The sequence below is a fragment of the Podarcis melisellensis genome, assembly GCF_964234715.1.
Source record: "Podarcis melisellensis genome assembly, chromosome: 17".
NCBI lineage: Eukaryota > Metazoa > Chordata > Lepidosauria > Squamata > Lacertidae > Podarcis > Podarcis melisellensis.
This window is the reverse complement of record NC_138534.1, coordinates 1,638,254-1,653,626: the sequence shown is the minus strand read 5'-3', so window position 1 is coordinate 1,653,626 and position 15,373 is coordinate 1,638,254. Positions and strand designations below refer to the sequence as shown.

The 15,373-nt window shown below is 46.5% G+C and overlaps 1 protein-coding gene across 1 annotated transcript in view; it reads left to right on the top strand.

Moving 5' to 3' along the window:
* The first annotated feature begins 449 nt into the window (after nucleotides 1-449).
* Nucleotides 450-15,373, top strand: part of S1PR2 (sphingosine-1-phosphate receptor 2) — a 57,884-nt gene continuing 42,960 nt past the window's right edge. Inside the window, exon 1 of the mRNA XM_081895284.1 lies at nucleotides 450-468. The gene's annotated coding sequence lies outside the window, so the exon portion shown is untranslated. The remainder of the gene's footprint in view (nucleotides 469-15,373) is intronic.

The window sequence follows — 15,373 nt, the reverse complement described above, 5'->3', positions numbered from 1 at the left end:
AATAAAAAGTGCTGAACTAGCCAACCAGATGCGTCTCAGATACCTCCGCTCTGCCTCCCCCAGTCCGCTTCATCTCCGTCCCTCCGAGAAGCCCCGTCAGCAGAGGGGCCGACGGGGAGGAAGCAGTGGGGGCCAAGGGAAGCCCCGGCCGCGTCACGGAGCCCCGGACGCCGAGCGACCCCCCTCCCGCCCTGAAGAGGCGACGGGACGCCCAGCAGCAGCAGCGGCAGCAGCAGCAGCTCCCTCAGCCGGGAGCCCCACCGTCGGGCGGCGCGCGGAGCTCCCTCTGCCGGGGAAAGCGCGGCCCCGCCGTCGGCGCGCCTCCTCCTCCCCCCTCCTTCCCTCCCTCCCTCCCTCGCCCCGACGCCTGGGCGGGCGGACGGACGCTGCGATGGAGGAGGCAGCTGGCCAGCCCCGCCGGACCAGAGGAGCCCCCCGCGCCCCAGCCGCCGCCGCCGCCGCCGCGAGGTGAGTGCCCAGCCCAGCCGGGACCGCCCTCGCCCGCCCCGTCGGCTCGGCCTCGCTCCCTCCCTCCCTCCCTCCCCGCCGGCCAGGCCGCCCTCTCCCCGACCCGGCGCAGCGCTGGCCCTCGGCGCCGCCACCGGCTCCTCGGCGGCGGCTGCTCCCAGGGAGGGGGATCGGGCCCCGGCCAGCACGCGGGCCGAGTGGCGAGGCTCTCCCTGGCCCTGCCCGCCCGCCCGCCCGCCCAGCTCGGCTGCCAGACGTGAGTTTTTGAAGGGGGGGGGGGGCGGGAGCCCGGAGTCCTCCTTGGCCCGCCGGAGGGGAAGGGGCTCCCAGTCCGGACTGGAGGCCTCATACAATCTTTGCTATTTATGCTCCTGCTTCGTGTCACTGGGCGCAGTGTATTGCAAGCAAAATGCCTGTCCCTCCGTCGGTGGGCATGGGGGGGGAGGCGGGGGGGCGGAGGGCAGAGCATCTCTGCATGCGCAGCCTCCCGAGGCGCATTGCCCCCCCCCCAGTCTGGGGCATCTTCAGCTATTGCCCCCCTGCTCTGCTTTTCTCCAAGGAAGTGAACGGCTTGGATAGGAAGGTCCCCCTTCTCTTGTATACAGAAGGTATCTTGCAGTCCCGTCCAGCTTGAGGGAACATCCCAGAATGAGCACAAAAAGAGGAAAGTCTGTAAGCAGGTGCAGAAAAAATGAGTTTATTCAAAGCAAACATACAAGCTCTAACAGCCTTGACACATTTTGGGCCCTTCAGGAGGGGAACTCTGTGTTAAGAAAACATAAGCTTTGGATAATAAAATAATAATAATAATCAAGCTCTATTCAGGGCATGTGGGTTGAGAAGATTTGTGGGGCTGTATCTTCTGAAGGCAGCTCAGAATAGCTTTTGATTTTAAGAAGCAAGACTCTTCTGTTCAGTCAAAGCTTATCTTTTCTTTAAGGCACACAGGTCACCTAATGAAGGGTGGTTGTTGCTCAAAGCACACTGATCTGTTGGAAGCGATTAGGCTACTTACTCCCCCCCAAAAGAAATTGCTTTTGAAAATAATAAAACTGTTACAACAATAACTTGGAACAAGTCTCGTTATGCAATACAATCTTCACAAAAAACCTTTACCTGGACTTTGTAGTGTCATTTCCAGCATATTCTTAGGACATTAATGGTTAATATAGCCTCTCCACATACAAATTGGAGAGTTGGTGGGAGAGAATTGTTATCTTCTTCCCTTACCTATGAAAAGAAAGGAGACTGAACCCAATTATGGACTGTTCTTGTGATGAGCTTTACAATCCACACATCAATACAGTATTCCATATTTTTGCCTGGAAAGCCCAGGCTGAAAAGGTGCTTGTGGGGTCTCCTAGCAGCGTTTGCACAGTATGGATGCAAAGTATATTTTGAGTGTTCACTATGCTGCCTCTTATCTTGGTAATCTTTCTGACAACCTTGTAAAAGAGGCCAGTATTACTATCCCTCTGTTGCAAGTGGGGAAGAGAGCCAAGAGACTGCCTTGCCCCAGCTAGGCATTCTAGAAGGTTAATGGTTGATGTGAGTTTGGACTGGTACTTCCTGGTGTGTGCGCTCTCTCTCACACGCATGGTAATGGCATGAAATGTAAAGAGGGGTTGTGCGTCCCCAAACCCTCAGGGGCTTGTGATGGACTCTGATGAGTGAACTTTCAGATGGAAAGCTAGCACACAAGCCACAGGACTGACCGGCCTTGCACACTCAGCTTCTCAGCCCACACTATTCACAGATTTGCGGTGAATTTGCAGATTTACAGGTTTTAATCAGCTGCATGGTTATAATCAGAAATTATCAGGATTGCATAGGATTTGACCTGGAAACCTAACCACAAATGTAATGTTTGGGCACCACAAAGAGGTCACAAAGCTTCTCTTAATATAATAACTATTTCTTCCGGCACAACAAGCCAGCCTATAGTTTTCAAAGAGGCCTTATGCCTTCAAGCATTGGATCTTAAATCTATCATTTGCTCTCAGGCTTATTAAAACTGCAAGGCTGTCTCAGATCAAAGTCTGGAAGGGCCACACAGCATAGTGAAGCGGCATGCTTTGAGTGGCACTGTGGGGGCGGGAATAGGTGGAAGGCGGGAATTGGATGTCTGGATGATGCAAGAGTTTTCAGGCTGTTGGCTCCAGAGACGGGGTTCATAGAACCATAGAATTGTAGAGTTGACCCCCCCCCCAAGGGTGTAGAACACTGCCAGTTTTTAACTCTGTGAGTAGATTGCAGTCTCTTGGGAGTTGGCCGCCCCTGCTCTACACAACTGGGTGCCAAATGTCTTGTCAGAATGACCTGTCAATTTGACTCCTCGATCTTGAGTTTGTGTTATCCTCCCTGGAGTCACTTTTCCTCTGTTTCCTGTGGTTGCCTCTGTCCCCAGATCTCAGTTGTTCCTCTGCAGTCTGTTATTAGGACTGACAGTTTTCTGTGTCCTCTTGAGAGTGGGCAAGGCTCAGTGGTCAAGCACATGCAGATAGTCCCAGGTCCAGAATGCAGTTAGAAGTACCTCCTAAAGTTGGTAGAAGATGAGGCTCTGAGGAAAATGAGAGAGGAAGGCACATCTTTTTCTTGGGAGATTTTTGTAGGTGTTTGCATCTCTAGCATGGCTGTGAAAGAACCTCTGCCCAGGGCATTGTGGAGAGCAGTTGGTTCTTAAAGTAAATTATACTGGCCTTGGTAGAACCATAGATCATATGATTCCCTTCTTTTGCTTTGAGTCACAGTACTGCATTTGGGTGGAGGTATTGTGTATGGGAACTAGTGGCATGTACAACCCCAAAGGCTGCTGCGTCTTGGAAACAGCATGCTTTTCCTCCTGCAGATTGGTCTCTAGAGTGGAAATGCACTGAGCTGAGGTTTTTGGGCTGGATGATGATGATGATAACGCATAGTTATCACAGTTGCTTGCACAGTTGCTTGTCTGTTTTATGACAGTGAGGGTAGGGAATTGGTAGTGGGATTAGGATAAGGGATATTGGGTCGATGAACTAATAGATTGATGAAGAGGCTGCATACATTCAAGTGTAAAGAGGAATCACTACAGTTCTTCAACTGTATTTATGTGTGTATCCAGTGTATTTGCTGGATAATTTCAATATAGATGTTGCAGTTCACCACTTTTTCGTTTTTACACAAGCAAGAGGTATAGAAAATTTAATTAATTAAATTTAATTTAATTAATAAATGGCATAGGAAAATCCCTGCTGAATTAGAACAAGAATCTACAGAGTCCAGCATCCAAGATCCAACAGTAGTCAGCCAGATGTCCCAGGAAGCCTCAAGTGACAAACACGTCTCAATTTATGTCTCCCAGTACTGATATTCGGAGGTACAGTGGTACCTTGGGTTACAGACGTTTCAGGTTACAGACACTTCAGGTCACAGACTCCGCTAACCCAGAAATAGTACCTCGGGTTAAGAACTTTGCTTCAGAATGAGAACAGACATCGTGGAGCAGCGGTGGTGGTGGGAGGCCCCATTAGCTAAAGTGGTACCTCAGGTTAAGAACAGTTTCAGGTTAAGAATGGACCTCCAGAACGAAATAATTTCTTAACCCGAGGTACCACTGTACAAACCACTGTACAATACATTGTGTTTCCATGTAGCCAATGTGGCTAATAGTCACAGATAGACCACAAATTTCTCTAATCCCCTTTTAGAGCCATCAACCATCTCAGGGGTAAATATCTATGTTATGGTGAATTGCATTGTACAAAGACCTCTTTCCATCAACCCTCAACCCTCTGCCCTTTCAACATGGTTACAAGAGAGGGCAAAAATGTTTGTGTCCATATTCTCTGCACTGATCTTTTTCCTAACTTGGTTATCTTTTATTTCTAAACTAAAAAGCCAGCCTCCTGGTCATTTTTGGCTGTAATCCTGTACACACTTACTTGAGATTTGCTTTTGAATAGCAGTGCATGGATTGCACTGTTAGTTGCTTTCTCTTTTGGTACATACATACTAGCTCTGATTATTTGTCCATGTAGCCCCATACTGTCTGTTCTGACGGACAGGGAGTGTCCACAGAGGACACTGGCATCACCTGCTATCAATCCCTTTTAGCTGAAGACACCGAGGGTTGAACCTGGAGCCACCTGCTTGGATGCAGACACTTGTCACTGACTTGTGGTCCCCCAGCCACAACACTCTTTCCAGCTCCTGAATATCCTCATGGAGGGGGAGCCGTCAGAACTCTAATTTTCCAAAGGCAGTCACACTGCAGATTTATATAATGGCACTGTGGCAAATAACAGTGTTATAAGGGGAAAAAAGTCTTCATTTTGTCTCACAGTACTTCTCAGCAACACTGAGTTTCTAGTTTTTACTGCCACAGAACATTGAGTACTCTACTCAGCACTGACCCAGGGAAACCCTTTCAGTGAAGTGCACATATTAATTACATGTATTGCCTCTTTGGGGACTGTCAGGTGCTTCTTGGGCTATTTTAAAGGCCCAGTGATAAATTTATCCAAATCAGGAGTTAGGCAGGAAAACCCATTTTTAAAATGCATTTTGGTTTCTATACATAACACAGTGGTGTCCTCCAGATGTTAATTGCAACTCGTATCAGCCTCAGACTGATGGTCAGGGGTGATAGCAAGGGGTCCAGCAAGATCTGTAGGGCACCCCATTGACATAACATGCATATAACTGGTGCTTGTTCTTGATTGCCAGCTACTGAACTCAGAATGGAGCAGCAGCAAACCTTAAATATTCCATACTCAGAAAGTGCTGAGACAGAGGATGGCCATGAGGATCTGATCCCAGCCAGAGCTGTTTGTTTTAGAGGCTCCTCAGACTGCCCTTCAAATCAGCTGTCCCCTTTCTCATTCTATGGCACTCCCTGCCTGCCTGCCAGCAATCTATTAGTGCTCCTCTTGCTCTGTTTGCTAATGAATATACAGACCAAGGACTTTTCCATTCACTTTATCACCATCTTCTAATCAGCCTATCAGAAAGTGCAGAATGAAGCTCTTTCTCTCTCTTCCCTCCCTCCCCAGCTTGTGGGAAGAGATCCTTAGGAGAGATCCTTCCCCCCTCCCCCCATCCCTTCCTCCTGCCTCGTTGCTTTTCCCAAAGCCTCTGGCCAAATCTCCGCCAAACAACAAAAACCATCTGTTGATATCTGTGGCCAGCGCAACCGCATTCCTCAGGCTTCGGATGTGCTGGAGAGGCTTGGGGTGGGGGTCTGTTTCTGATAAAGCAATTGCAGCTGTTCAGATCAGGCCAGGATTGCTGTCCTGCCATGTGCTGCAAGATGTCCCCAAGGCAGATAAATTAAGAGATGGGTGGCAGGATATTTATCACTGGAAATTAGACCAGGAAGAAATAGCTGTTCTCCACCCACCAGTGCTATTTAGGAACCTGGAGGAACTCTCTCCTGCTGGGATGACCTCATCCATTGCAAGGCATCTGCTCCACCCTAATACTCCTACAGTCTTCCTCAACTTCCACAGAGCAGGAAGTGCCTTCATGGCATTTGGCTCCCAGGCAAGGCATCCTTGGCTGCTTGTGGACAGGGACACAAGGGGGTGTGGGTGGACAAGGAGTGTCCATGCTGTATGTACAAAGCTCAGATCAGGATCAGGCCTGCAGGGACAAAAGTGGTTTAATGCAGAAATCTACATCTAGCAGGGCTTTGGCATTTGCCTCTGGTGTTCCAGACACGGGGCAGATTCTGGCTCTTGAGTTCAACAGACTGGCTGAATCTCTGCTGTAAGCAGAAGGATGCCCCCATGTCGAAGTTGGAGCAGGGGCTGGTGACTGAATGTGCACAGCGCCAACCACCAGGTCATTGTCTTTCAGAGCTAGCCATTCCTAGCAATGGTAACATTGCTCTTTAAAGCACCTTTTCCCCCAAGGCGGGGATGCAAGTTCCGCTCCCCCCCCCTTTGTTCTTGAGATGCTTATTATGCTCCTATGCAGAGAAATTGTGTTGGTTCCAATCACCACTGAAGGAGTGATGACATACCCTCCAACATTTCTCCAGGGGAAATAGGGATGCTCTAAATAATCACAATCATAATCATAATACCCAGCCCATCTGACCGCGTTGCCCCAGCCACTCTGGGCACCCTCCAACATATATAAAAACATAATAAAATATTAAACATTGAAAAAAGCTCCCAATACAAGGCTGCCCTCAGAACATCCTACCATACCCTCCAATATTTACCCAATGAAAATAGGGATGTCCTAAAGAAAAGCGGAGGGACATGGGCTTGCCGATCAGAAGGTTGGCGGTTCGAATCCCCACGACGGAGTGAACTCCCGTTGCTTGGTCCCTGCTCCTGCCAATCTAGCAGTTTGAAAGCACGAAGTGCAAGTAGATAAATAGGTACCACTCTGGCAGGAAGGTAAACAGCGTTTTCGTGCGCTGCTCTGGTTTGCCAGAAGCTTAGTCATGCTGGCCACATGACCCGGAAGCTGTACGCCGGCTCCCTCGGCCAATAAAGCGAGATGAGCGCTGCAACCCCAGAGTCATCTGCAACTGGACCTAATGGTCAGGGGTCCCTTTACCTTTTTTAAGGAAAAGTGGGACATTCCAGGTTCAGGTCAGAAACTGGGACAGCTTCTGTAAATCTGGGACTGTCCCTGGAAAATATGGACACCTGGAGGGACTGTGATGATAACCCCTTCCTCAAGTTGGCTTTTGCGTATGTGTAAAGGAGAGAAAGAGAGAGAGAGTTGTCTGGATTGCTTAGTTCCTCGTTGTAGGGTACAGGCTGCACAACACATCAGGAAAGGCTGAAAATGATTAGACATATTTTAACTCTGATAGATGCCATTTTCGATTAAGCAGGGTATAGGGCAAGGTTCAAAGTCCCAGTCTTGGATGGATTTAAAAATATATTGTTCAAAAAGAGTGTGTTTTTGAAATAATTTGTTCCAATGACTTAAAATACCTCTTCTGAGAATACAGCAATGTTAATCAACACAAGTCAATTCCCTCAGCCTCCCTTTTCATTTGGAAAGAAAAGGGATTTGTGTGTTTAATTGATTTATAAGGTTTGGAGAACGGGTGGCCCTCCAGATGTTTTTGGATTGCAGTTCCCATCATCCTTGACCACTGGCTCTGCTGGTTGAGGCTGGTGGGAGGTGATAATTCTGGCCCTGATTTATATCAGTTAGGTGCTCAGTGTGTAGAATGAATGATTTGACCAAAGGGACTGGGAAACAATCACAGGTGGAATGAAAGAACACTCCATGCTTGCCCTACTTCAATGGTGTTTTTTGTTTCCAAAGTTTAGACCTCTAAAAGTCTGCTGAAAGTTGGGTGGGGAAGCAATTTTTCCAGTGGGAAGGAGAAACTTGGGGGATTAACTGTAAAAAAAAACTAGACAAAAGCTACAGATGCTATAAGGTTAATAGGATTATTTTTTCAAATCCAAATAATTTTTATTGGTTTTAAAGGTTAATAGGATTATAAACACTTTGGAAAAGTAGTTTTCCCAACTTCCTGTCCTGGATGTGTTGAACAGATATATGGCTGCATCTTGGGATGCTTTTAAGGTCAAGGAATCCTTTCCGATTAAATGTGAGTAGGTCAGTCCAGAAGTAATCAGGAGCAAATGGAAAGTGGAAGAGAATTATTTTTAAACCTACAGTCAGATTTTAAAAAGGAACCTGATTGAATGTGAAAATGGAAGTTAGGATATTTTCTAAAGGATACAAAGGTTGCAAAATGCTATCTCCCTTCTAGCGTCCCTGTTCTTATGGAAGAGGCAAGACACTCGTGCCAGTGAGCAGAAATGGAGCTGGAGGCCGCCCCCCTTGTTCAGGTTCAGAGGAGGGGCATATCAGGGAAGCAGCGTGCAGGCACTGTTTTTAAAACGTGAAGGGGACATCCGACTTGATGTCTAAGGGGTGGGAAAGACGAGCTTTTTCGAGGGTACACAGCTCTGCAGTCGGGCTCACCTCTGAAGGGCGGCTGGGATTCATGCAGACCTAGGAAACCTGTATGTCATCATCTCCCCCTTTCCGCACTTCTGTGTCTGACACACTCTTCCCTTTTTTCTTCTGCTTTTGATGGAACAGACTTTAGAATTGTGTGTTCTCTTCCCAGCCCTACAACTTCCTTAAGACTGAGGATATCATAGACTGGTGCGGTACTCCCCATGCCTTGCCTTGAGGCAAGATCTATGATTCTACAAGATGGCTTCATTTATCTTCTCTCCTAGGGCAGTGGTTCCCAACTGGTGGTCTGCGAACCACAGGGGATCTGCATAACCCACTCAGGGGGTCCAGGGCACCATTCACATAACAAAAACTACCACAGAGATACCAGCATTTTCCAAAATAGGAGCTCCATGGCTTGACATTTGAAAAACAGGGGGTCTGTGGTACTTAGCTAATTGGGAACCCCTGCTCTAGGACAAGACAAATGAGCAGCCTAACTTCAAAATGGTCATTGCCCTAGTGAAGCACCACGAGTAATCCAGTGGCTTTATTTGCATGTCACTTTAAACCACAGTTAACCTTCATTGTGGTACAAAGTGAAAGCGCAGCATGCTGGTACACACTGCTGAAATCGCAGGCATTTTAGTATGGCCCCCTGCTCTCAGAAACAAGAATCATGGTTTGTCTTTCTGCAAACAACAAAGCACAGGCTACAGTATAAGCACATTTTGTTTTTTACTTACTGCTTATTGTTTACTTGGGGAAAACAAACCACAGATTTAAGACAAACCATGGCGGAACAGAGAAGGAGTGAAGTGGCTGCAATTCTTTCTCTGTTCACCTTTAAACAATAGTTAAATTTAACTACAGTGGTACCTCGGGTTAAGAACAATTCGTTCTGGAGGTCCGTTCTTAACCTGAAACTGTTCTGAACCTGAAGCACCACTTTAGCTAATAGGGCTTCCCGCTGCCGCCGTGCAATTTCTGTTCTCATCCTGAAGCAAAGTTCTTAACCTGAGGTACTATTTCTGGGTTAGCAGAGTCTGTAACCTGAAGCGTCTGTAACCCGAGGTACCACTGTATAGTGATGTGCAAATGAGGACAATGCAGCAATGTCCCCCTGGTCACACATTGCCTCTCAAGGGAATCACGTGAGTTGCTTGTGGAGTTGAGCCATCCATGACCAGACCAGACCTCCTGATGCAATACGTCATGTCTCTTCTGTTCTCAGCCAATTCCAGCTTTTGTGCTTCACATATTTTTCTCTAGTTTTGCGAATGTAGTGACAACTTGGTTCTAACTTGGTTTTTATTTTTATTTTTTTAATAATTTTTTATTAGTTTTCCAACACAAATTAAAGACAAAACAGCACACACAGATAAACAAACAAAAAACATATAAACATGTATAATTTCAAAACCTCTTTTTCATAAACCTTGCTTCTCGGACTTCCCCTTACCTCCCCTTTTCTGCATCCCTGTTTTAAAATTTCTTCAACAACTCTTCACACCAATTAATTAATTACTTATTTTCTTTTTAAGCTTCTTCTCGTACTTAATCAATTACAGCTGTAATTCTATATTTTCCTTTCCCTTGACATTTTAGCACTCATCAATTTTACAACAATTTTTAAGATATACTTTGAATTTATTCCAATCTTCTTCCACCGTCTCTTTATCTTGTTCACGGATTCTGCCAGTCATCTCCGCCAGTCCTATATAGTCAATCACCTTTGTCTGCCATTCTTCCAGTGTGGGTAGTTCTTGTGTCTTCCAATACTTTGCTAAAAGGATCCTTGCTGCTGTGGTGGCGTACATAAAAAACGTCCTATCCTTCTTTGACACCAATTGGCCGACCATGCCCAGGAGAAATGCCTCTGGTTTCTTATGAAAAGTACATTTAAGTACCTTCTTAATTTCATTATAGATCATTTCCCAGAAGGCTTGAATCTTCAGGCAGGTCCACCAAAGGTGAAGGAACCAAGTTCCTTCAGCTAACTTGGTTTTTATTTCTTTCTGTTGAGCCAGCGGTCATCCAGTGAGGGAGTGTACCAACTTTTGAGCCACTCTTAGCATTTTCAAATGGGTGCATTCATAAGATTGTACCTTTGTGGTCTGCATGAATTAACACAGGGCAACTACCACCCTCCAAGTTGTGTAATGATCACACATTCCTTATACACAAGATTGCATCCTTGATTCTTGTTCATGATGTGACCTGGAATTTCCATTCCCTGTATCAGCACGCCTTGGATGATGGGAAAGAGCCAAACTTTTACTGCTCTTTTCTGTGTACAACAGGACTGTGAACATTTCTTCATTTCTAAAAACAATATTGTATTTTTTAAAAAATAATAATTATATACGACCCTTCATTATAAAATTCCAGAGTGGTGTACAGGATACAATTGCACACCAATAAATTACTGTAAAATAATTAATGAAACAATCTACAGTAGAAAACATATTACTTAAAGCAAGGGACTAAAAATTAGCAAATGCTTGGTTGAATAAACAAACAAACAAACAAACAAACAAACAGGTCTTTAACAAGTGTCAAAACACAACTAAGGATGGTAATTCCAGAAGCTGGGTGCCAAAACAGAAAAGACCCTCCAAAACTTGAATAAAATATTGGGGGGGGGGGTAATCCCCACCCCACATAATTGATTACATGGCACACCAAACATACAGTATTTGAATGGCAATGCCCATCAACTGGGGGGCAGCCCCCTCAAATATTTTATTGGGGGGGGCAAAGGGACCTCGGCCCCTAGGAGTTGGCTCCTATGCTCCAAAAGATGTACATGAGCAGGTAAAAAAGGAAGCAGGAAGCAGTGTTCAAAATCAGCCAGGCACATTTTGCACCTGTCTATCAACCACGTGCGACCAAGTGATGATGCCTGGGAGCCAGGATGACGCCTCACATCTCCACCATCTGGAGGTGCATGCTTGGGGATCATTGGATCTTGACTGTTTTCACACACTAGTACCACATCCTGTAGAATTCTATCAGTTCTATTTTATCTGCACAAATGCTTTTTCTGTGCAGCCTGAATAGGCACAGTCACCATTAAGAAAAAGAGGTCGGAACAGGCCAGTTTCTATGTGGCCTGTCCCTGGATCAAGTGACTTTTCTTCTTTAAGCTCTCAAAGTTCTTAACCTAGCTCAGGGTTATCATTTGAACTAGCTGGATGTTTAACTGAGAATCACTCGCAGTCAGTCCATCATGAGAAAAATAAGATGTTAGAGCTGTCTTACCCAAAAGTGGCAACTATACATACCGTTTTGGTGACTGTAACCTTGGTTTAAGGAGCATTTGATGCATCGCTTATATATCTGAATTTCTAACACTGGCAGGAAGGCCTGATTGGTAGATCTTAGTAAACAGCCAAGTCCGTACAGAAGAAGGTGGTCCCCAGATCCCAACTTGTTTGTTGTTATTATTATCAATAATTTGTTAACCAAGGCAATGGTGCAGTAAAACCAGCAAAAAGACAGTTAAAAAGACAGCCAAGACATTTAAAACGAAACAAAAGCAATACAAAGCGAAACAAATTCCATGGCAAATACACATTTATCCAGCTAGGAAAGCCTGTTGGAACAAATACGTCTTCAGTGGTTTCTGGAGCATGAAAATAGGCTTCTTTGCAACGTTTTGCCCCTTCCTGTGATGTATACTCATAATTGATTTGCATAATTCTGTTTGCATAATTTGTACAGATTGCAGAACTCAACTTTTCTTGATGCAGAATTTTAGCATTTGCAACACAGAGCACAAGCAACCCTCTGCTTCAGTTCTGGGGTGTGTGTGATGCATTGGCAGAAGCCATTCACGCTTCCCATCAGACTTTCCTTCTGGAGTGCAGGGTTGTGCACATCATTAATGGCTGCCTGAGCCATTGGAGCAGCAATAGCACTTCTCGGTTGCTGCATCTGGACTGTATGAGCTGCTTGAAAACTCCTCCAGCTCTGACTCTGACTCCAGCTACAGCTGCCTCCCACTGTGATGTGTTGCTCAAGCACTCATGCGTCTCAGCCTGCCTGCTGTCTCTTGGTCCCCCATTCATCTGTTGTTTGGGGATATTCTTCATATCCCATTCTTAACATATTAACGCGGAGGTTTTTAACCCTTTTGAGTCCCTTGACCAACTACACTCTTTCTGTGGCACTCCTGTGGGGCTCACGAGCCCAGTTATGCCCCCCCCCCGCCTGCAGAGCTGGCAGCCTCTCAACCTTTTTCGAACACCTTGCCTTGTGGAGTGTTCCCTCAGCCTCCTCTCTTGAGAGTCCTCTGGGCAGCCACTGCTGCCGCTCCGGTCTCTGAGCTACCCCCCACTCCACCCCAAAGAGAGTTGCCTCCTCACACTGCCCCACAGGGAAGAGGATGCCCCCAGCCTTAGTGGCTCAACAGAGATTGGCCGAAGGTGAACATGAGGCTAGCAGTTTACCTTGGGAGACAGCCGTGGGTGCTGCCAGGCCTTTGTGGTGGAAAGGCAGCCCTTCAGCACCAGGTACTCAGCTCCTAGGCAGGCCTTGCACACAGCAAGCACAAGAAAGGCCAGCTCAGCACATGCCTGCCTGCCTGGCCTCCCACTTGTCTGTCCATTCCCAACAGCAAGGGCTGGCGGGCTGGGCTCCCTCACCCCCTTGCTCGCTTACTTCAAGGCCACCTCAGCTCCTGGCAACCAGCGCCCCTGACCAGCCCCAGAGGCACCCTTCGCCTGGGGAGCTTGTAGCCAGGGCTGCTGCAACAAACAGCTGTGCAAGCCTTTGGGAGGCAGATGCGAGAGGGCATCAGAAGGAGGTAAGGAAAGAGGGACAGAGGTCAGTGGTGCCCGAAGCACCACTGACCCAAAGGTGCCCCAGCACACTGGTTGAAAACCACTGTATTAACATATTCCTGCTTAGCATGCTTCTCAGCTCTCTTGCTTAATTTTTTAATACTCAGAGTATTTTAATACTTTGTTGTTTGCATGGTTTCTTTCTCTAGCTTGTAGCTCTTTTCTCTTCTTGGCTTCCCAGTAGTTCATTCCCTCCCTGCTCCCAAACAAGTATTCCCTCTTGCTTCTGCCAGTGACTCAGAAGCCCTAAGCTGTAGGCTGGGACATGCCTGGATATGATTTTGGGGCTGGCTGTGCTGGTGCATCTCAGCATCCTGGTTTAGTGCGGGAATCCTGCCAGGTCACGGTGTAAACGTCCTCACACCTGAGATGAGAACAAGCATCACTTGAACAGCATGGGAGACGCATTTGAGGAACCCTCAACCAACCAAAGGTTGGAAATGTAGCCTTAGAAGGGGTCTGGTAGGGGAGTGAATGTGGCTGGGCTAAAAACTGCTGCAGTCATGTGATCAGAAGTTGTCTTCCCCCTGCATTTATAGAATAAGGCATGGTTCACAGAAAGCAGCTCCTGCTGTATTATTTATTATATATTTATTTCTATAAAATTTATACACAACTTGATTGTAAAAATCCTCAAAGCGGTTTACAAAAAGATAAAACAAGAAAATCAAGGAAAAAATCCCAGCCATACTTTAAAATATACAAAAGTTAAAATACAAAAACAGTCATTCTCTCCCTTTCCCCACAACCTGGACAGATGTGTGCTGTAACCATGTAAGGCAGGCATGGGAAACTGGCGGCCTTCCAGATGTCACTGGACTCCCAACTCAGATCAGTCCCAGCCAGCATAGCCAATGGTCAAGGATGATGGGAGTTGTAGTCCAACAACTTCTGAGGGGGGCCCTTGTTCCCCACCCCTGCTATAAGGAAACCTAAGTGTGAATCAGACTGCATGTTCTGTGGTTGAGGCAACTCTTTCAGTCAGAGCAATGGTTGTGAATGCTACCTCTATAAAGACCATGTCACATTCGTGCTCCCCACACAACCTTGTGGCTGAGAGGGGTCTGTCAGATCTTGAATGTGGGAGAAGCTGCCTGTTCAGTACTGCTTTTAGAAAGCTTTTAAAAGCCTACTCAAGCAGCCACTTTCTGCATCCTCTTTTTTTGGTTCTGGCACTGTACAGTTAGAAGTTGTAGAAACCAGCTGAGTGGATTGTTTGAAAATGTTCTGTGTGTTTTTGCATGCATATGCAAGCTATCCCTGTAGCATCTTCAACTAAGACATTTATTGACAGGATGGCTTTCACTGGCAAGAGAGGAATCTGAATGTGAAAATATGAAGTTGCCTTATACTGAGTCAAACCATTGGCCCATCTAGTACAGTATTGCCAACTCAGACTAGCAGCAGCTCTCCAGAGTCTTTCATTCTGGGGAATTTTGTAGTCCTGCTCTCAAATATCATTTTAACTGGAGATGCCACAGTGGGTCGTAGCCCTGTGTGCCTGATGCAGTTCCTGCAGACTCCATGGTCTACATCTCCTTAGATGTGGACATACACTTCGTATCCCTTCAAAGCTGGTATCTGGTTATGCTCTATGGCATTGTTGGCTCACAAAGCCTGATCCTACGGCCTTCCTTTCACGTGCTCTGGGAGCATTTTCCCATTTGCTTCCTTTGTCCATGGCATTTACTGTACTAGCCTCTCCAGCGCTGTGATGAGGTTGACCTGCAGAAAGAACAGTGAAACTGACTAGCATCCCCACATGCTTCAAGAGCGTTGTTACCCACTGTTGTCTGAAAATGAGGCGCAGGGTTTTTTACCTCTTCTCTGTTGTTGTAAAGGATGAGGCAAAGCCCTACGATGTGACAAAAGTGCATGAATCCATTCATTCGGCTTTTTTCCTCTCTGTAATATTTGCTGCTGCAAAAGAGAAGTTTGCTTCTTCCAAACTTTACTTAAGTCCATAAGAATGTAGCAGTTGATCTCAAAATTGCTGGTGCCCCCGTTTCAGTTACCTGCAAAGGTTCCCAATAATTGCTTCTCTCCATGCAGCCACATATGAGACACTAGTTTTGGGGTCTACTGTTACTATACTTCTCCATCTGAAGAAAATATTACTCTCTGTATGTCAA